General features: G+C 38.2%; 1 pseudogene; it reads right to left on the bottom strand.

Annotated features, from left to right (window-relative positions):
- Positions 1-9,248: 9,248 nt before the first annotated feature.
- LOC137220730 (cytochrome c oxidase subunit 6A1, mitochondrial pseudogene) lies at positions 9,249-9,674 on the bottom strand (annotated as a pseudogene).
- Positions 9,675-23,518: the final 13,844 nt, after the last annotated feature.

The following is a 23,518-nucleotide window of genomic DNA, read 5'->3' as shown; positions in this document are numbered from 1 at the left end:
ATATGAAGTCCAGAAGGCTAATTGTGGAAGCACACGATGGTGAAGATGAGCTTTAACAGAACCTGGTGGTGCAACTCGGTTCCAGTCGACTGCAACCACCTGTGAGTCAACAGAGATTTGTAGCTGCCAAAACAACTAATTAAACTTCAAGACTGCATAAATAAAGTTATTGTAACAAAGTGATGCAGTATTCTCTGCTATGCTCTGTTGGACCAGAAAATACCTGTAATGTTCTGGCCAGTTTGGGGCACCAAGAATTTTGATGGAATATAACGAACCAGAGAAGAAATAACCAGAGGGTGAAGACAGTCTTACTAACCAGAAACCAAATGTGTTTCACCTGAAGAATGGAAGACTTTGAGGAAACTATGATAATTGTCTTTAAATATAAAAAAAGTTTGTCACATGTGATTATTGTTACCCCAGAGGGAAATTGAAGGACTAATGGGGGAAAGTTACAATAAATCATCTTTTCCTTACATGCGAAAAAGAATGCTTATGAAGTACAAATTGTAAAAATTTAAATGAGCTTGCCCTCATCAGACAGCTGAAGATATAAAAAATCAATCTGGTAGGAATATCATAAAAATAATTAAAGCACTGGATTGCCTTTCTTTAGATCCCTTCTTGCTATGGGATTCCGTCACCTGCATTGTATTCTGCTCCCCCCGATTGTGAGACACTAGTAAATAGCTTCCCTGGCAATGTCTCAGTGTGACATCCTGTAGTTCAAACGACAGTTATCTTTCTGTGTATAGAATTTCTCTGTATTTCCATTAATACACCTGAATGCAACAACTGACTTAACTTCTCCTTGAGGTTTTCCTACATGAGGAGGGTAAGCTACATTTTCAAAGATGGTTGAGAAAATTGCTTTCACCAGGCCACTGTTGAAATAGGTGTAGAGCTCTGGCTAGAGGTAATGAGCCTTAGGGACTTTTTTCTGAAGGAAAAAGGATCAACATTTCTGGTAGGAATTGCAAACGTAAATGTATAGCATCCAACAGGTATCACAAATCAGTATAGCCCCCTCGGTGTGAGACAACCATGAATGGTGGGCTGTGGCACACCAGACAGCCTGCATCTTATTGAAAACGGGCAGGTTTTACCAACTGTAGCCAATTTTGTCATGTGGTAGGGCAGGCTCAGTGTTGCTAGATTTTCCCATTTTCAAGAAAAGCTAGAAATTCAGATTTTTACATGAGACCTTCTGATTTTAAATGCTGGCAAATAATTCAAATTAAAAATTAAACCCCCAAAGAAACAAACCCTGTGCTAACAACACACATGTCTTTCAGAGTGTCACAAGCTACCAGTTCGTGATCTCTACTGTAAAATCAGTTTCTAGGTTCTCTCCAAAGTTTGGTTAATCTTAAAACGCACCCCTGGTGTTCCAGAAAAATCAGTTATCAAACTGAATTCAACAAATGTTTCTGAACCTCTAATAAGTGAAAATAGTTTCCTAGATATTTGGAAAAACGAACGTGGATAGCAATGATCTTTGTTCTCAACGTTTACAGTTTTGTAGTGAGGTTAAGATAAACACCAATTCAACTACAAATTAAGACTAACATGTAGTTTTGTGGGAGATATAATAAAGTATTGAGAAGAGAATAATTGAAAACTGGGGGAATCTGGGAAAGGTTCATTAAGGGGGACCATTTGTGGTTAACTGGAAGAGTTTCAGTGGCAAATGAAGTGGGGAGACATTCTAAGGGGAAAGAGAGAACATGAGAAAAGATACAGTGATAGAAGAGTGAGAGGTTATTTGGGGAACCAGTGTTTAAGTACTAGTTTACCTGGAGCAAAGGATAGGTGTTGGGGATTTGCATGAGAAAACTTCTAAGGAAGGTTAGAAATCAATGGTAGGCTAAAGAGGTTTGATCTGATTGTGCTGTATGTGAGAGGCTGCATGATATCACAGAAAGTGGCATGTATTAAAAGCTCAAGTCTCAGCAGCATTTACCGGTTAGCTGTGTAACTCTGAACAAATCTTTTAAATTCACTACATGCCATTTTACTACTTGTCATATGAGGCATAACCTACTTCAAAATGTGGTGTGAAACATAAAAGATGTCAGTAAATCAATTCTTGTGAACCTTGTGAGTTAGTTATTATTAGTAATGGGCATGAACTGAAGGTTTGGGATAGGAGCAGGATGTGATGGGAACTGTGCTTTTGGGAATTTGGCTGGCAATGGTGCTTTGAATGCATTGTGAGACAGGCAAAAAGGCCACTAAAAAGTTAATTCATTTGCAATAGACATATTGCATAAACATGTATAGCCTTCAAAATTGAAAAAGTCCAAGGCGTTGGTAGAGAAAAGGAAAGCAAGTCTCTTCTCTTTGAATGTTCCCCAACCATCCAGCTATCTTTCCCTGAGGCAATCACAATGGCCAGTTTTTACCCCCGAGATTAACCACGTATTTATAAACACGCAGGTATAAGCTATTCCAGTTTTAGAGCTATTTCCATTTCAGTTTAGGAGACCCTTCGCTCTGACACGATGTGAGTCTGCATTCCATTTCGAACTGACAAGGCAAGGCTAGACTGAAAAATATGTGGAATGTGGAGGAGCTCCCTGGAAGGTCACCTGGGGGCCTGGGGGCTTTCCAGGTCACCAGGATGTCTCTTGCTTTCTCCCTGGGGTAGGCTGACCCAGGATTTGAAAAGTATTAACCTTTTAGCTATTATGAACACTTCTATGCTTTTGAGTTTAATCTAAATGTCTGAAAGATGTTGGGTGGTCTCTGGTGATTCATTTCAAGTCTTTTGGAATTTGAAGATGCAGCTGAGGAAGAGAAAGAAAGGGGAGGAAAGAGTTCAAAAGTTATTTTTTATTTATAAATTTATTTATTTATTTATATTTTTGGCTGCATTGGGTCTTCGTTGCTGTGAGTGGGCTTTCTCTAGTTGCGCGAGCGGGGGCTACTCTTCGTTGCGGTGTGCGGGCTTCTCATTGCAGTGGCGTCTCTTGTTGTGGAGCACGGGCTCTAGGCACGTGGGCTTCAGGAGATGTGGCGCTCAGGCTCAGTAGTTGTGGTGCATGGGCTTAGTTGCTTTGCGGCATGTGGGATCTTCCTGGACCAGGGCTTGGACCCGTGTCCCCTGCATTGGCAGGCGGATTCTTAATCACTGCGCCACCAGGGAAGTCCTTCAAACGGTTAATTTATATTGAGAAATTGTTTTGTAAAACTCATCAATGCCTCTGTTAATCTCTGTAACCCAACTCCACTGAATTTGTCCAATCTCTTCTTCTCTTTGACTTGGTTCAAACTTTAGACTCAGTCTGCACAGTTTCTTTTAAGAGCCCTAATATATACCATGGACACTCCGGCAACTATGCCTTCACTGGTATTGGTCCTCCTTCCTAAAATACCTCTCTCTATCCTCCTTGATTTAGAAGGACCTCTAAGTCTTGAAAGTGCTCACCAAGTTTGTCATATTCCATGGAGGCAGAATACCTTAGTAACTAAGTAACCACATGGTAGGATTTGACTATATGGGCTCAAATCCCAATTCTGCTTTTTACTAAATTTTCAACTTGGGCAAGTTAATCTCTCTAAGCCTCAATTTCTTTGTCTGTAAAATATTGATGCTAATGATTGGAATGTATAGGGTTGTAGTGGGATTAAATGATATGTTATTAAACATATCTGATACATGGTGAGTATTCAATAGATGTTAGTATGATGTTAATAAGGCTTCTGTAATATTTCTGAAGTACATGATTTTCCTCATCTGGTCTTTTCTATATGACTATGCCTTGATTCACAATTTAGTGGTTAATTAAATGCTATCATATCTTGTTTATTAATTGTTTCTTATATTTTTGGATTGATGTCCTCAAATAGATTTTAAATTCTTGAGGGCAGGACTATGCATTTTAATTATTTCTGGGTATAGTACCCGTTTTATAAATACTTAATCAATTAATATAAACAATAATTTTTCAAAGTTAAATTAGTTTTAAAGAAAAGCCCAGGGCTTCCCTGGTGGTGCAGTGGTTAAGAATCCGCCTGCCAATGCAGGTGACACAGATTTGAGCCCTGGTCTGGGAAGGTCCCACATGCTGCAGAGCAACTAGGCATGTGTGCCACAACTACTGAGCCTGAGCTCTAGAGCCCGTGAGCCACAACTACTGAGCCCAAGGACCACATCTACTGAAGCCTGCGTGCCTAGAGCCCATGCTCCGCAACGAGAGAAGCCACTGCAATGAGAAATCTGTGCACCGCAAGGAAGAGTAGCCCCTGCTCGCCACAACTAGAGAAAGCCTGAGTGCAGCAACGAAGACCCAGTGCAGCCAAAAATAAATAAATTAAATAAATTAAAAGACCCTATTTCCAAATAAAGTCACATTAAAAATATATATATATATATATAACGAAAAGCCCAAAATTCTTTGGGGAAGAGATTTGTAAGTGCTTTAAGAACAATTATAGGGCATGAATAAAAAGAAATTCTAAAATAAAAAAAATATTTCCTACTTTGACGCAGTCAACACTATCCAAAATACCATTTCCAGAAAGTCTTTATTTTCCTCTTGGCTTCATTAGACCTCTGAAAATCTTCATTTTTCATTTTTAAAAATCGCGGTAAACATTTGGTAAACAGTGGTATACAACTCTTTTTGTAAGTAAAATCTCATTTCCAGGGAAGTATTTTTGTTACTGGGTTCTGGACAGATCACTGGTTAAAATTAATTTGTGGATCATAGTAGCATCTGGCATTATATGAATCTTAATACCATCCCACTCCTGAATGCCTATCCCAAAGCTGAGGGCTTTCTACGAGAAAATGTGTTTTTCCTCTTTAATGCTAGTTTGCATGAAATCTTCTGGTTTACATTTTTAAGAGGTGATATGCACCATTGTATGAGCATGAAACATATTTGCAGAGTGCTCCTTTCTTATACTTGGATTTATCCCAGCCATTAAACTTAAAGTTTAATCTTGTCCATGACTTGTGACATGGTTGCTTGCCAGCAATATAAGAATTTCATAGCTCAAGCCAATTTATTTAATACTTAAAATATTTGTACTTTTCTTCCAAGAGTATATCAGAAGGAGTATTTGTGTTTCAGGATCTTAACTATCTCAGTTAATACCTCTTAGAAAAATGAATGGGTAGATATTGTTAACTATCTCAGTTAATACCTCTTAGAAAAATGAATGGGTAGATATTGAAAGAGGCAGAAGACACTGATCGTTGCCTATGTAGAGGTACATATTCTCCATTTATTCCTACCCAAGAGAATCTCAGTTTTGTTTCATTCATTACCCTTTTATTATGCAGCCAAGTACCTCAGGGAAAGTTGACCTTAAGTGGCCATAATTCCATCACTCTACCACCTCAAACACTGGAACAAAAATGAGCATGCAACTCAATTTCAACCAAACACATTTGAGGGGGAATTTGCTGGGGGATTCAGAAAGAAGTTCTCTCTCTTTTATGAGAGAGTTCTGAAAGCTACTTTTTTCTTCTCTTGGCTGTGGTCATTTGCTGTTGTGGTGTTTGTATCTTCTGAAACTATTCTGCTCCATCCTGAGGAGTGGGACAGAGCTGAGAAAACTGTCGGAGAACCCAACCAGAACCACGGGATAATGCCTCCTCCAAAGTTCACCTGACCTCTGAATTTCCAGCTATGAAAGCCAATAGTTTCCTTAATGTTTAATCCATTTTGAGCTTCCTATTATTTGTGACTGAGAACATGGTAAATGATACAGAAATACTCTGAATTTATGTACATAAGTATATTAATGCAGTTATCAACATCTAATATTTGTGTAAAGATTTTGGGGTGTCTTTGAATGAGTCCCTTGGAATTATAATTGAGCTTCTCACCTTTACATTTATTACTACTGTATTCCAATCCTACATTTTTGGAATGGTAACAGAATTAAAAGGAGACAAGGAAAAAACAGGGCATTCATTGTTACCTATGATTATTTCATCAAACATGATCTTTTTTTAGTCGTTGGGATACATTCAAGGAAACAAATCCAAGCCATAAATTAAAAGGAATCCTCTCACCTCTAGGAATCAGTATCAAATTGTACCATCTGACTTTAGAAATACTTATGAATTCATGCTGATTGAGGTTTGAAAGCTAACATTGATTCCCATCCCTTTTGAATAATGTCAGATATTTTCACAAAGCAATGCTTTCCTACCCCATCTACAATTATGGTAATGCTCTAACCATCTGTTGATCAAGAAAATCTATACTGGAATTCAATAAACCTTTTTAGTAAATTTTCAGTTTATTTATTATGAGATCAAAACCCTAGAGATAAAAGAAATAGAGTCACATAGCTCTGTAAGACATACTACTTATTCAGTTCAAAGAAATTATTCTTGTACATCTGGATTCAAGAACATTTGCAATACTTCCAAGGTGTCCAAGGTAGAACGTAAGTGCCTGGGGGAGGGCTCTCTGTGTGTGGTCAGCATTTTGTGTGTGATGAAACCTATATGGGTTTTCACTTTCTTTCCTCCAAGAAATATATGTATTAATGGGAAAAGAGAAATCAGCATAAAGTGAAGTGCTAGTAGCAATGATTTATCCAATACTTATTGTGGCCAAGACTTACATTTCTTATATTTAAGTTTCATAACAATTTTTGTTTTACAGATGAGGAAATTAAATCTTGGAGAAACTAACTTGTGAAGCTTCCTTGAGATGCTAAGTGGAGGAATGGGGATGTAAGGCCAGGTCTGGGTGCCTCTGGAGCCCATGCACTTAACTGTGATGTCATGCTACTTGAGAATACTAAATCAGGCCAAATGGGGTGGAGACAGGAATTCAGAGCTCCTGAATTTCAGACCGGTCTGCACTCGTCTCATCTGGCTATTCAAAGTGAATGTAGCTTCAGAATTAGAGAACTTGGTAGCATAAACACTGCAAATCAGTAGCAGAGCAGAGCTGCTTGGATTCTTAATCCACCTCTGCCATTTACTGAGCATATCAACTTGCACACCTTATTTATCTTCTCTGAGCCCCTACTTATCTCTTGAGCATGGAGAGAATAAAAATTTCACTGTCTACATCATAGATTTTGAGGAGTCAGCCAAATTGTATTAACTGTAAAATACAAAAAAAGTATGCATTATCATTATTATTTTGTAATTTTCTCATCCCTTCTTACTGTTTTTCCACACCTGGAAACACTAAATTTTATAATGAAAGACATCTATTATTGTTGTTGTTGTTGCTATTAATCACATATAAAGAGACGGATTGACTATCCATTATTTGGGGAGGGAGTAAGAAAAAGGCAAAATGTTCCAGGGTTCATGCTCATTTTGGGAAACCCGATAATCTAGTGCTGGAATAAGACTTTGACCTCAACAGAATAGCCAAAGGGCTATGCCACCAAGAAAAACCCTATTTTAAAAAAGGGAAACATTCCATTTCAATTTTCTCATTTGTAAGATGTAGAGCAGAATTTAAAAGATGCCTTTTCACCCCCATCCCACCAAAAAAGGAAAATAAATCTTATTGATGTAGCAAATGCATTAGACAATGTTATACCCTTTCTACACTTGGATGAACAAAGGACATATTTTCATGATGTAGAATTGCTTGAAATGGAAAGATTATGGAGAAACTTACATGTAAAACAATTGAAAAAAAGTAGAAGATAAAAATCATACTTACAAAGTCAATTAGAACAATTCATTAATAGAGATATCCTGTCAAAGTAATGAGTTCCGGATCTAATGGATTCCTTACCACACAGATATTCCAAGTGCAATGTTAGTATGTCTGTTTTTTAATGCTGATGTTTCGCTCAGATTGATTTTTCTAGAATTGAGTGCAGTTAAAACCTAGGTTTCAAATACCAGCCAATAAGGGATACAGTTTGTTGGATTATCATCATGCAGAAAGCTATTATGAAATAATAGAAAAAGCTCTAAGATACAGACGATCTAGGTTCTAGTACTTACTGGATCTACGAAAGTAACTATGTAACACATTATGTTTGAAGATTTCAATTTTAACATCTGTTAAATGGAAATAACAATATATGCTTGGTTTACTTTAAGCTTATTATAAATGCAAAATAAAATAGGCTCTGTAGTGCTTGGTAAATTATAAACACCAAATTAGAATTCTATTAATCACCATCCCCAACATTTCTGTGCATACCTTTAGTTATTGTTGAAGTGTTAGAAAACAAAAATTCTAGTTGCTCTTTCATGTTGGCATTCTGAATGGGATGTATACTAATGCTCGAAATATAGCTGAATCAAATAGTTATTAGCTGTCTCAGTTTTCTTGAGGAACACATATACCATAAATTATTTGGAAAACTGGTTTTAAAAGCAATCTATGAGGCCTTTATACTGTCTAGCTCTTGTTACTTAGAGGAAACCCTTGGCGAATCCTTTGAATGTGAATTGTTACAATGCTAACTATTACCTAAAATTTATATTAATTCTAATATTTCTTTATGTATATTCAGGGATGTTCTGTATACTTAAAAAGACCCATAACTACTTTGAGCATAAAAATATTTCTATTATTTCTTTAAAAACAAGACAAAAATTAAATTAGCAAACCTTTTCCCTTTCACCATTCTGGCAGCCTACTCATGTGAACCGAAATATGGATAAGGAAGCATATCTGGTTCTAATTTCTGAACTCAACACCAGATGTTGTTTTCAAGGTTTGCCTTTAAAAAAAAACCCCTAACTTTCATGAAGCCATCTCAGTCCAAGGGGTGGTAGGGCGAATCACTGCAGATTAAAATTTTGAATTTATATTTTACTATTAAACCCTGCTTATGAGGAACATCTCCAGTGAATCATCCATAATGACCAAAGAGACCTTTTCAATATAAATATATACACTGCTCATACATTGTCAAATCTTTTAAAATAGAATATGGGATGTGCAGTTTTTCTGAAATAGAAACACCATGTTCCTTATGGAGGCCCTCACACACTGCAGCAGGAGAGAGAGGACCTTGGGAAAAGTTTGTATCACAGGAGCCTTGTGAGACAGTCAGTTTTGTGATCTGTATTTACTCTACAAGTTTGTGCCATGGACAAATGTGAGTCATATGTTACTGCTAAGTATAGGGAATCTCCAGCCATTCATGAAATTAAAACATATTTACCTTTTTTTTTTTTTCTTTTTCAGCTCGTGACTAAGTTATTTATTTAAGCCATCTCCTGCTATAAGCAAAGGGATGGAAGATCAGTATAATGGTCATCACTGGATACAAGGAGGTGAGCTTAAGGTCCCGTACAATTTTCTGGTCCATGTGTGCAGAGTAATGGTTCAAACCAGTGCTGTGGTCTTCACTGGGTAGTGGTCCAGGTTCTCTTTGTTCGTCTTCATAGCCAATTGGAAGCGGATTCACATGAGGGTTATGGAAAGTGTATGGTTACCATCTCCCCAGGGAAAGGGCTTGGACCTGATGCGGATATAGGGGTAGGCGACGAACTCGGGTCTCTCCTCCTCTCCGTGGTGCGACTTCAGGAAGACATTCAGCATGCTCACTCCCACCCCGGGGAGCGCCACGAAGAAGGTGAGGGCCTTCCACAGGCGATCTGAGCCCTCCTCGCTGTGGGCGCCACTGTGGGCACCACTCGACATAGGCTGGCTCGACAGCCGGGAACGACCTAGCAGCCCAGAAACCTGGGCTCCAGCTGCCGCTGCCATCTTCGACCAGGACCCATATTTACCTTTTAAATAATCTTTTCCAGGTTGTTGCCCAACAGTCTTTTTCAGGCTCTTTGTAGTTGAAAGGAAATGTAATATTTGACAACTTCAAGTAGGCTCTTAACCAAACAGAATAACCGAATGTTGAAATGCTGATGGTTATTTACGTAGTTATACCTGTAGTTACTTATATGTATTGCTCTTTCCTTAAACTAAGTATTAGGGATATGTATATTTCTCTATTTATATTAATATGGCATTTAGTGAGTTTTATCTTATTTGAATATGCTAAAAGCAGATGAGAATTGTGAATGCGGTTGTACATAAACTACGACTAAAGAGCATCTACTAACATTAATTCAACAAACAAGGGTTGAGGGCACTCAGAAATGGAGATCTAAGACGCATGTGTATAAAGCAGAATCTATAAATAAAGAGAAACAAGCATGAAAAACTGTAATCATGTATCATAAGAACTCAGAGTATTGGGTAGACTTTCAGCCATTCTTCATTTATTCAGCAGTGTTTATTGATCACCTGTTATATGCTGGGCTTCAGAGATACCATGGGGCAAAGGGAGCAAGACAGACACAGGCCTTTCCTCTTGGAGCTTACATTTCCATTTGTCCACGGGGCAGTCTCACCCAGATGTACATAAAAAACAATGTATGTAAAATTGACCTAATGGTGTCTGCCCTGAAGTCAGCTTTTCCTTCCGGTAGCCTCACTTTTGTTAATGGCACTTCTATTCCCTCAATTTCTGTGGCCTCAAACTTGAAATTGTCATCTCTTTTCCTTTTCCTCTCATAATGGTACTGTTGAGCTTGCTTTCCAAATACCTTGCCATCTTCTCTTCTCTGTCCTCACTCTCCCCTTTTAGTTCCTCACTCCCTTTAACCTGGCATATTGCAAAGTCTATCTGATTTTACTTGTCTTCAATTTTGTTCCTCTCTCATTTATGTGGATAAAGCTGTTAGATAATTCTTCCTAAAGAAGAATACTAATCACATCACCACCTTGTTCAGGAGCCCTCAATGTCTCCCTAGTCTTTGTCTAATTAAGCAAAATCTCCCCAGTCTGTTATTTATGCCTACCATAATAGCCCTGATCCCACTAACCAATGAATATAATTTATATTTATGTCCAAATTACAATGGTGCTGAGCTACCCCCTGCAGAGGATATTCCTTAAACTTCTGGTTCTTATTATCTAACTTTGCTTTGGATTTAAAAAAAACAAGAAAAAGAAAAAGAAAGCTGTTTTCAGCTTGTGTATGGGGTTTCCCTGAAGATTGCTGTATTCCTTTATATTCCAATAACAATAGCACAGGCCTTCTTCTGCTCTCTGATTATGTGCTCTTTTGTCTATTTTCCATTCTTGATTGTGAGAACCTACAGAATGAAACTGACAAGACAAGGGCCTCCTAGGTGGCTGGAGAAAGGGAAGAAATGGCATAGAAAAGCAAGACTCCTCTTGAGCCAGTTGGTGGATGGGAAAGGCTGGCAACAGTCATACATTAATAATTTTGAGCCCAATCACACCCATTTGCCAGCTGTAGTCAACACTTAGCATCTTCCAACTTCTTCCTTTCTGCTTTCCTCTTGTCAACGCCTGCTTCATAAAAAGCTCAATGAAGGAGCTGACCACTGTTAAATCACGAGAACACTGACACTCCTGCCAAGAGCTGGCTCCCAAGGCTGACTCCTGAACCTCACCCTACAGATGAATGGGACTGTAGGCTCTTCCCCCAAACACATCTGATTTCTTGTCCCCATGTCTTCCCTCTTTCTAAATGATATCTTCTCATTTCTGCCTGTTATAGTCCTGTCATTCAAGTTCCATATCTCATGCCAGCTACTCTTTGATGCTTCTTCCAATCTCTTTAACAGCAGGGTGATCATACTCTATGCCAAAGAAACATTCCCAACTACCCTGAATAATCTGCATTATTCAAGACTAATTTCCCCATATCATTCAAAAACGGTGACAAGCATTTCTCTTTATCAGCCCCTATGTGGGGATTTCCACATGGTAATAGCATAAAGAGAATTTTTCATTTACTTCACCTTCATACTTTGAAAATATGTAATTCATGATAAATTCTAAACATTTTGAAAGATGTACATTATTTTGAAATCTGTGTGTAAAAGGACACCTGAAATACCTCTATTTGTCCATAACTCTGCTGTAATCTAACTGAAGAATATCAGGATTATAGGCATAAAAGTTAAGTCTATATGATATAGGAATATTCAGTAAAGAAGTTCATATGAGACTAGGGCAAACGGTAGTGTCCTTCAGGAGATAGTTTTCTATATACAGTATGAGACTATTTATTGTGCTTGGGAAGTTCAATGTGCAGTGTTTGGAAAGGTCTGGAAAAACCGTATGCAACCCATACTCCATTTGGGGCCTATTTTCCCCTTGGGGTATTAGTAAAATTTGATTTAAAGTTTATCTCCTCTTTCTTTGTCTACTTCACTTCTCTGTTAAAACCTGCAGTCCCAGCTGCCCTCCTGTCACCTGTTTTAATAACTAAGTTAAAAAGTGACTAAATTTACTGATTCATCTACATGAACTGAAGCAGCTTGGGGTTCTGTAACTTTATGGAAGATATTAGGTGAATGGGGTCTCACTGTGGAGTGACAGACTTTTGTTAGCACTCTTTTTTCTCCTCTTCTTCCGTTTTCCTTTAATTTCCACTCCTGTCCATACCACTCTGATATAACCAGGAAATTCTTCCACTTGGTCTTGCAGAACAGTTTGAAGAGCAGCCTTACTTGTACCTTTAATCCCAAGAGTCTATGAAAGTTTTTTCTGAAGAATTTCAGTGTCTTCCCTGAAAAGAATTCTGGTCAACACAATTTTTTTTTTCATTTTTTTTCTTATACTAAGGCAGACTAGAAATCAGGACTCAAATCACATTGATGGAATTAACATACATTATATGTGATAACATGAAGACACAGTCATTTTTATTTCTGGAGCTAGTGGCAGGAACAGATTGTGTCTATTGCACATGATTGTGTGGTGCCTAATCCAGTAACATAAAGTGAAGGTTTGGTTTTCTTCTTTATAATTACAGTTTTAAAACTGAGGTATACTTAATTTACAATGTTGTGTTAGTTTCAAGTGTACAGCAAAGTGATTCAGTTATACACATCTACCTATCTATTCTTTTTCAGATTCTTTTCCATTATAGGTTATTACAAGATACTGAGTAGAGTTCCCTGTGCTATATAGTAGGTCCTTGTTGTCTACCTCTCTTATATATAGTACTGTGTATATGTTAATCCCAAACCCCTAATTTATCTCCCCCTGCCCCATCCCCTTTGGTAACCATGTTTGTTTTCTACGTCTGTGAGTCCATTTCTGTTTTGTAAATAAGTTCATTTGTATGCTACTGGTGGAGGTTACCAATAACTTAGATATCAGACAATTATATCAGTTACTTCTGTGAATGGGGCCCACACTCTAGAGATTGTCCACTGCAATGACCAGGCAAGTCTGTTTCTTAGGATACATTTTAAAACATGAGGGCAATATATATTTAACATTTTCAGAACAGTGAGCCAATAATTCAAGGTATTTAGATTATCTCCCTGGGTTGATATAAAAATATTATTTGTCACTAGTTGCTTAATAAAACTGTAGTGAAACAGTTCTATGGGCAAGTTCTTCCCCTGAAAGGAAAGGCTAAAGGTGTTAGGTGTTTGATGTGCCAGAAAATTTCAAAGACTCCCACGTATACTGCCAGCCCTTTGGGGGAAAATGGTTCTAAACTGATATCCAGTTACTGTTTAATAAGTAAGGTTTTCTAATTAAATTTTGGAATTTGAAAATAAAATTCTTCTGAGTCTAAGCTTTGTGCCATGTTTTTTTAAAAAGCAAGAAAAATGAGGAATTATAGAGAAAAAAACTGAAAAATGGTCCAAATTGATTTCAAGAAATTTAACATTTCTGTCTTTATTGAATTTTTATCTTCAAGAATTTGCCAGAAAAGAACATACCAAGTTTCTTAGTGGTGCCATAGAAGGAGGACAATGTATTAATCATGAAGGCATGAAATAAATAAAATAATGGCAGTTTTCTACTTTGAACAAAAGACTTGCTATTTTAGTGGCAAGAGTAAGTGTGCGAATACACAAATAAATCTAATATAAACAGTAAGAAGCCTTTGACTGCGTTTGGAGTGATTATTTTTGGAGTGATTATTGATCCAAATGCTATCTGCTGACTGAGGCTATACTAGCTAACGTCTCCAAATACTCAACTCGTCCGCAGTAGTTTTGTAGCTGAGGTTTTTTGAGTGCCTGTGGGAATAGCTGGGTTGGTGGCACTTACCAAGACATTTTTCTTAGTTTACACATTTGTTTTGACTTGAAAAACTTATAGCTTGGGATTCAGCCCTGAGCTCATGGGCTAACCACATCGGTTTACTTCTGTCTCATTCCTAGTATTTGCACCTAACTTCTGCTTTAAGAACAAAGAAACAACTTTCACAGAGAATCACAGATTCAAAGAGCATGAAGATACATAATAAATTGCAATGGATCAAAAATCAGGAGATCAAGAAGACTGTTCTCCACGTTCTACTAATTTCCTCATGGGCTGCCCTCACACTGTTTCCTTAGCTTTGTTGAAATTGCCATGGCGTCTATCATTTTTATTCAACAAAGTGAAATGAACACATCATTGTGATTTCCGAGACCTCTTGTTCTTTCACTTAAGATGAGTTAGCTGACAAATCCACTCTGTACTTTTCTTAATATTTATATTACATGGATCCTTTGAGAAAAGCAAACTTTTCTTTAGACCTACTTAATTAGATAACCTAGAAGATGATCAATCATTGGGTTTTCCTTAGAGAGTCAAATTGTGAGTGAATTTTATTAATTAAAAAATTGTCGAATGAAAACAACCTAATATACCATATGTACACATTTATGGGCATATAAGCATATATGTTTAAGCAGATGCATTTGATTTTAGTAGTGCCCACGTCATTGTTTATCTTTGCAGGAAATTCACCTGGAGCAACTGAGTGTTGGTGTGCTGTGCTCCGTTTGTAAGGCAATTATTAATCTGCGTGAGAATGTAGCAGGATCTCACCCATCCCAAGGTTTGCCTTTATTGCTTAACGAAGAGGTCTGTTTAAACAGTAATTTTAACTTTCTGGTAAACAGTTCTTCACACCTATGCCCTTTCTTTAAAATTTCACCCATTAACTTCAAAATGGAAAATTTCCTTCCAGACTAAGGTGTGGGACATATCTGGGTATAAGTGGCTGTGCTTTATGGCACATTTCACATGATTCTGTAAAGGACTAGTCCAAAGATACTCTGAAAGAATGATTAAAGATCACAGCAGTCGCAGTCAGTGTGGCCATAAAAGAGAAAGGAGAGATACTAATAGTGGTGGAACTGTTCAGTATCATGACTGGAGGTGGATACACAAACCTATGCAGGTGATAAAACTGCATAGAATTTAGTACATACAGAGACAGAGACACAGACCCATAGAAATGACAGGTGAAACTGGGGAAATCTAATGATCAGTGAATTGTATCAATGTGACTGTCTTGGCTGTGATATTATACTGTAATTTTTCAAAATGTTACCACTGGTGGATACAGAGAAAAGTATACAAGGGATCATTCTATATTAAAAAAAAAAAAAAAAAAGATCACATCAGTGATTTTGTCAGAAGGACAAGCACAGGTACCTGCTGGTCGATACCTGTCTTCTGTAAGGTGCAGAGGGGAAGGAGAAAGGGATTGACGTCAAAAAGACCAGCGTTGGGACCTGGCTTTACCACCATGGGCATGTTACTCTGCCCTGACATCTCTTTTTCCTTAAAGAATTGCTTCAAAGATTAAAGGTAATATACATAAAGTGTCTAGCAAAAGGTGCCTGGCATATAGTATATATGATTGTTTTATAGGTTCAAAGATCGCATATTTCAAGCCACTCAGGAGCCGACGATTAACACTGTGTTAGAGGAAAAAGACTGGAAGAACTCACTGTACAGAGTTGGGCTATAGTTCTCAACCTGCATTTATTTATGGTTATTTGGTAGCTAGCAATCCTGTGGATATTAGTATTCCTTTCTTAATAGGGTCCTTTATCAGGGAAAACAAATAGAACAGTCTTTACAACTAGTGCCCCTTTCCCCCTAGGGTACTAGAAAAGTTACAGTTCCCAACATTTTGAAAAGAAAGAAAGATGCTAAACATTAATTATGCATAGTTACAAAATAGACTTCTCCTTGATGGAAAAGTTTTAAAAAATGAATTAGAAGCGGGGGAGGAAATGAACAGCAGAAAGGAAACTATATTTTGGCAAGCTCTGAAACATGGAAACATTATTCTTTCCTGGTTTTCCATGAATTTGAATCTCTTGACAGTTTCTCAATTATAGCTTGTAACTGTGGGCTTCAAAGCAATTCTGCAGTTCAGTTCACCTCAGCTAGTCAGTCAGTAATGTTTATTGAATTCCCATGGAGGGAAGAATACTGAGTAAAGGACCCATTTTCCTTTTCCTCAGCATGGATGCCTTGATCCAGAGACTCTGTCATTCAGCCAGTCAGACCTGCTAATGTTCTCTTACTTTGAATCCTCCCCGACCGTGTTTACCCAGAGACCCTCGGAGGCTGGAGCTGACCTCCTCCCATCTGCCATCCTACAACGTGTCTCTTCCTGCCTGTACCAGATGAAAACCCTTTAGGCCGGAAGCTTTCCCAGATTAATACCAGACCCTTAATCTCATACCACCCCTCCCCACCGCCACCCAAATTTATTTTATAAATATGTGTATTGTTTGGGTTGAACTGAACCAAACTATAATCTCTACACGTTTAAAGCTTAGGCTCAATTATAGGATCATATGGTATCCATGTTCAAAGGGGTTTTTAAGTTTTAGTCCAATCATCTTATTTTTTCAGATTAAAATAAATCAAAACTAAAACCCAGCAAAGGAAAATTACTTGTCATAGTATAGTGAAGCGGCAGTAGGCTTTGTTGTCTCAAAAATCAAACCCAGGGCTAGCTCCTGGCTCTGCAAATTGCTAGCTAGCTATTAGTACTTGAGCAGGTCACTGAACCTCTCTGTGCCTTATTTCATTTTAGTCTATAAAATGGGGGGGGGGGTTAATCATTATTGTAGCATTACTGACATTTTTAAAAGGGATGGAAAATACCTGGCAAATTTGAGCTGTTCAGTAAAGGATGACTGTTCTTCTCCAAGGTCAGAACGGATATAAATGGCAGACCAGAACTGGAACCCAGAGCCTCCAAGTGCAGTGCTTAATCTTTCCTGACCTGCTGCTTATTTCCAGAGGAGTACCACCCGCTGAGGGCATTCAGTAAACAGCTCTTGGGGATGGCTGTTTCCCAGACAGATTATAATTCTTTTGAGACAGGAAGGTAGGAGGGATTTTGTTATTGTTTCTTGCCTTGGGGGAAAGATTCCATCAGTAAAGTAGCAATAAAAAGGTTCCTTCTATTAGTGGAAATGATTAACACTCCTTTAGTTAGCCAATATGTTCCCACCCATTTCTGAATTTGGCCTCACATGAACCAAGCCACACAGATGGGGGAATCAGAAACCTAAGAAAACAGCAACAAATTGGTTTGATGAGTGGATGTGGTTGAAATCTTTCATCTGGTTTGTCTCAATTGGTTGTGGAAGTTATATGGGTTTTGAATAAAGTCAAAAATCCAAGCAAAATGTTATGAATATTAAGCCACAGGTATCAAAGCTTGGAGAATCTGATGAAAAATGAACCAATGTAAACCAAAACATAAGGATATTACACACCTCCTTTCCCGACAATTTCTGGCAGGAAGAGACTCAACTTGCTGTAGGAGAAGAATATGCAGGCTTTCTAATGAATTATCGCCTCAGTGTTTATTTTTCAATGAATCAGTGTGCTGGAATGATTAAAGTATATGTGGCTCAGAAACTCAGGCGGGAAGGAATGAGCCAGGACTAAAAGCCAATGCTAAATGTGCCCACGTTGGCTGTCCCAGTGGAATCCAGCCTTGCCATGAATAAAAGGGTTTTCTGAGGCATAAGTACTTACACAGCTAGCCAATTTGGCTCTCCACATATCTGTGATGTTTGCTTGAAAATGGTGCTTCCAGATGGAAATCTGGGCAAGGGTGAGTAAACCAGTATAGAGGTGATATATATTGTCTACTTCCTCTGTAGAGAGTTCATGGTGCCTTATTTTAGCTTGTTTGAGAAGTAAGACATTGACCATCAGAACAAATATCTGAGATACAGCCTATGACTTATTTTGCCTCAGTCAGACCAGGGGGTGAAACTACTAGTGGGTGAGATTGTGCAGAACGAAGAAGCAGCTATTCTAAGTTCCAGAAGAAATGAAAACTTTGTTTTCTTGCCTTGTAGCTGTTCTTCATCCATCTTCAAAGGGTCTACAGTTATGAAATATTTTAGACTGAGGTTTTCTTTTTTTGTGTGTGTGTGTGATTTCACAAAGAAATGATGGTCCTCTTAAAACTCTAGCGAAACTGTGCTTGGAATCTGCTTTGTCAGAGGCCTATTTTTCAAAAGCTGCTATGTGGTTATCAAACTGCATTTTCTCAGGGCCTATAAAAAAATCTGAGTTGCTTTAGAAATTTAGAGAAGGAAGATCCAAACTGAAAATTTTAGCTGTCCTATTTAATTATAATGAATGTTTATAATTCAGGTACAAGATGTGTCCACATATGGAAGGTCACTTTAAAATAGATTTGCTTTAGGGCTTCCCTGGTGGCGCAGTGGTTGAGAGTCCACCTGCCGATGAAGGGGACACGGGTTCGTGTCCCAGTCCGGGAAGATCCCACATGCCACGGAGCGGCTGGGCCCATGAGCCATGGCCGCTGAGCCTGCGCGTCTAGAGCCTGTGCTCCGCAACGGGAGAGGCCACAGCAGTGAGAGGCCTGCGTACCACAAAAAATAAAATAAAAATAGATTTGCTTTAATTACAACTACCTGTGAACAAACCATCACCTGGATGACTTAAAGCTCTTGTGTTTAGTTCAGAGGTATAAATATTCATGAGAAAAAAAGAAGTTAGGCCTTGTAAAAATCTCTTGTTAAAAAACATCATGCTGAACTTGTTAATGGGTAATCTTAAATCATTCTATATAAAATAATATGTAATTACTGATCTAAACCTAAAATTTTAATTGAAAGCAAGGAGTACATTGGGAGAAGAGCTACTGATGGCTCTTGAGAAGAACAGGGCCTTGGAGAAATATGAGTTGCATACAGTGGCTCCTTGGCAACTGTCTCTTCCTGACTTGCCATGAGACGACAATGCAGGGAGGAAATTCTCGTTGGTCAAAGAAAATACAAGAATTTTGATTTCTTGGGTTAAATGGGCAAAGTGCTTGCCAAAGAAATTAAAATATGTAGACAATTAAAGGCTTTTGGTGGCTGAAGTAATGTCTTTCATGGCAAGCATGGCAACACCAAACTGCATCAGCTGGCTGGAGTTGACATCAAAATTCTTTTGAACATAAAAACAGGTGCAGTGCAGGCTGAAAACAGTTTTTCTGGTTGCAAATTAAAAATGGGAATAAACAGTATTAGATAAACAATAATCATTGTCACTAAAGCACAGCTGCAGGTATGCCTGGAAATGGCAGACTATGTAATGACCAGAATGGTCCCAACTGCTCTGTCAAATTACTCAGCTAGGGAGTTGTGGACCTGGTACAGAAAACAGATCTGTGGTTTCCTAGATGATTTTAAATAGCATTTCAACTGTGCTCTTAAAATATTATTAACATTTCTAAATGTTTATTTTAATATGGTGATTGAGAATGTGCTTTGGTCTTCCACTCTATCATTTAGGGACTAGCAAGAAAACAAACCATTCTAGGCATTTTATTTATTTTTAATAAATTTATTTATTTTTTGATTTTTGGCAGCGTTGGGTCTTCGTTACTACTTGTAGGCTTCCTCTAATTGCGGTGAGCGGGGGCTACTCTTGGTTCCTGTGAGCGGGCTTCTCAATGCAGTGGCTTCTCTTGTTGCAGAGCATGGGCTCTAGGCGCACAGGCTTCAGTAGTTGTGGCATGCGGGCTCAGCAGTTGTGGCTCGTGGGCTCTAGAGCACAGGCTCAGTAGTTGTGGCTCACGGGCTTAGTTGCTCCGTGGCATGTAGGATCTTCCCAGACCAGGGTTTGAACCCGTGTCCCCTGTGTTGGCAGGCAGATTCTTAACCACTGCACCACCAGGAAAGTCCCAGGCATTTTAAATGAAAGGAATTTAATACAGGTGATTGGTTACCACACAATCAAAATGTAGACAAGGAAAAGAGGAGATGGCAAGAGAAATAAAAGGCATATGACAGCAGGAAACCACTATTTACAAGCTCTGGGAACAGAGCTTAGAGGGTAGAACCATATAGCTATTGGTCTAGCCTTGGTCTGGGATCCTTAAACGTGGGGTAAATGGGTATTGAAGCCACAGAGAAAACAGAACTATTGCTAGAGATGCCCCAAAAAACTCAGAGGAAACGGAAGGGAAATACCCTGACTTTTCCCCTCCTCCAATCTTCCAATCTGGCAAACTAACATTCAACCCTCCTTTACCAAACCTCTAAAATTACACATACAACATGCATAAATATATGACTGCTCATGAAAATAAGACATAAAACTCAGATGACTGAAACCTGTGATGAACCCATGAATGTTAGACAGCAGATGACATCAAGTTAAATAGAGAAATTGTGGGCCAGGATGCGTGCAGGGGAGCACTTAGTGGTGGGTCACAGACAGAGTGAGAGGAAGCCAAGCATAGTTGGGACATTGGATAGGATCATTATTTGGAGTCAGTCGTAAGGAGTAGAAATGAATGTTGAGCTCTATTCACGTTCCTACCTTGGACCACAAAATCTAAACATGAAGTCTGCCTCCAGTCAGGGACAACGAAAACGGGCACTCTGATTACAGGAGGAATCACTGCAGATCACGAAAACAGCTTCTGCCTAGTGGCATATCTTGCCCTACCCCCTTTCTCACTAAAAGCAGTGTGGCATGCAAACTGCAACAGCAGTGCCCACATTCTCCCAAAGAAACTACATGAATAGATGTGTCAAGACAATCTAATAAGGACTCCCAATGGTAAACATAAAGGCACAATCCAAAAAAATCCTTTCTTAAGGCACACTTAAGAAAAGCCAACAGCATAAAGGGAGGCGGTATTCTCAGGACCAAAGGAAACCGAGTCAGCAGGGCAGCCAGAGGGAATGCTAAAATATATGACATTAATATTATAAACAAGGAAGGATATTATGTCCATGAAATTAGTATAGGTAGTTTTGAAACAAAGAAGACAGATAAATCCAAATGCATCATTATTTACAATGAATATCAAGGAGGGAGAAGGATAAGAGGTTTACTTTGGTTAGAATATAAGTTCAGTCCATATTTTTCAGTCACTATTCACCTATTAACACCAAAAACTTTCAATAAATCTTGGCTTTTCTTTTGTGAGACAAACTAAAAGCATTTCTAGAGTTGGCTATAGGAACCAAGTTGAGCAGCCTAACAGAAAATACAACTACAATTTTGGTGCAAGCAACAATAATATGAAACCCTTTAAAATTAGATTCTCTCACCTCCATGAACAATAAAAATTGAGTGCCACCCTTATGAAAAGTCACTTTCTTTTTCTTTTGCATGTTCTGCTTTCAGTGCTTTGCTTCTCTGTGCCCCTCTGAGAAGAATGCGGGGGGCAGGGTGTGGGTGGAGGTGGTGTGCATCGAGTCAGATCTGTAGATGAAGGGCCTTGTCCCACCATCAATTTTAACCAAAGCTCCCTAAGACGTCATGCGAGCTCATATCTCAGCAGGATGGATTTCTGGTTATCAGAAAAGCCTTGGAAGTTGATGCATATAAGATCCACAGAGATTTCTTAGTAGCATTGCTAGGATCATTAATATGGTTTCCCCTTATCCTAATATTCTAGAAGTTAATCTCCCTCTTTTGTTCACTTTCAACCTGGCAGGCACCATTATAACTCCAATTACAAGAGTAGAACTTACTGTACTTCATCCACTTTAAGATGCATGTTTTTTATCATCTCTGAAATCACAAGGCATGTTACAACTGATGGCATGTCAGCTTAGTAACTTTCCTTTCCCCCAAGTGGTACATAAATAATGGTGCATCTTGCAGTCAATGGTATCTTGGAGTCAATGAAATTTGGCTTTGTTTTGCATGCTTATTTTCACCAACACAGAAGATGTGACTATTTATCTTGTTAAGTACTGTAGTCATCATCCACTGTTCACAGAATGAGTGTGTGTGTTTGTACACTGGAGTATTTTTGTTTGTTTGTTTTTACAGTAAAACATTTCTAGACACATATTTTATAGAATGCTATAGAGCTGTGCTTCCTAAACTTGACCAACTAGCAGAATCACCAGAGGAACTTTGAAAACAATACAGATATCTGAGGTCTCCTTCTGAGTTTCTGGTTGTAGATGCATCTGAGAATCTGTAATTTTAGAACTCTCCCAGGCTGATTCTGATGAGAGCCATGCTACAGATGAGGAGAACAACAGAGGAATGTATCTGCTCTATAGGAAGTATGTGAAAAATAATTTTAATATATAAATATCGCTGTCTTCAAGTAGGGAAAGAAGAGTCCACCCAAAGTCATGTTCTTTCATACTTAAAATTTCTGTTGTTTTATGAAAACAATCTACATTGTATCTTAGTGAAATTTTTTAGCATTAAGAGGTCAACTTTATGATCCAAAATGTATTAAAAATCAATCTTCAGTGATTGTCAAATTTCAAATAGAGTTTTAACCACAGAAAATTATATTAATTTCCACTGAGACTTGAAAATCAATTCAATTCAGTGCCCTTTTTATGTTGCTTCCAAGGTTTATGGCACACTGGTTACACGAGACATTATGGAATTATACTAGTCTCCTGAAATACTGGGTTATATTTATATAATTTTGGTAGGCTTCATTGCACATGGGGAGGCATGATTTAATGGAAAGAACCAGGAATCACAGGAGACCTACCATTAGCTGTGTGACCTTAGGCAGGTCATTTAATTTCTTTTGGCTCTAATTTTCCAATCTGTAAAATAATTAAGCAGGAGTAGATGCCTTCTAAGGTTCCTTCCACCACTAAGATTATATGGTTTTTGTGGTCTGAATGGATGCAAAGCCATATTGTATCCACAGCTGATTGACAGGAATATTTATAGTATATTTACAGCTTACTGGCAGGAACTAATTGATTGGCAATGTGAAGTTAAGAGGCAACTTTGCTACGGTGACCTTGAACTGTGATAATTCAGTACACTAATAAATGGGCTTCAGGGCAATAATTTCCAGTGAATAAAGCACCAAAAAAGGAAATGACTATGAAATTAGAGAAATCTAGAAACTAATTTAAATGAGTTTTTAAAATTTATGTTATTCCAAGGACAAAGTTCAACACAGAATATAACCTTCAAAAGTAGAAATTTGAGAGAAACTTCTTGGTCAAGCAAAAGAAAAGGAAAATTAAGAAGAAATAAAAATGAGAGTAGTTCTATCCGTTTGGATGATGTCAGTTCCAAGCAACAAGAGACAGAAGAAATTTATTGGCATATATAACTATTAGTTCATCTGTACAGAGTGGGCTTCAGTCATGGTTTAACCAGGAAGTTGGCTGAAATTCCCATCAGTTCACCTGGCTCAGTCTCACTCTATGCATTGGTTTATCTAGACTGGCCTCCATCATGATAACCAAACAGTTGCAGCAATTCCAGGTCTCATTGGCATTCATGACACTATCCAAAGCAAGAGAGAGGGCTTTTCT

This window comes from Pseudorca crassidens, chromosome 3 (genome assembly GCF_039906515.1).
Source record: "Pseudorca crassidens isolate mPseCra1 chromosome 3, mPseCra1.hap1, whole genome shotgun sequence".
NCBI lineage: Eukaryota > Metazoa > Chordata > Mammalia > Artiodactyla > Delphinidae > Pseudorca > Pseudorca crassidens.
This window is presented reverse-complemented; position numbering and strand designations above follow the sequence as displayed.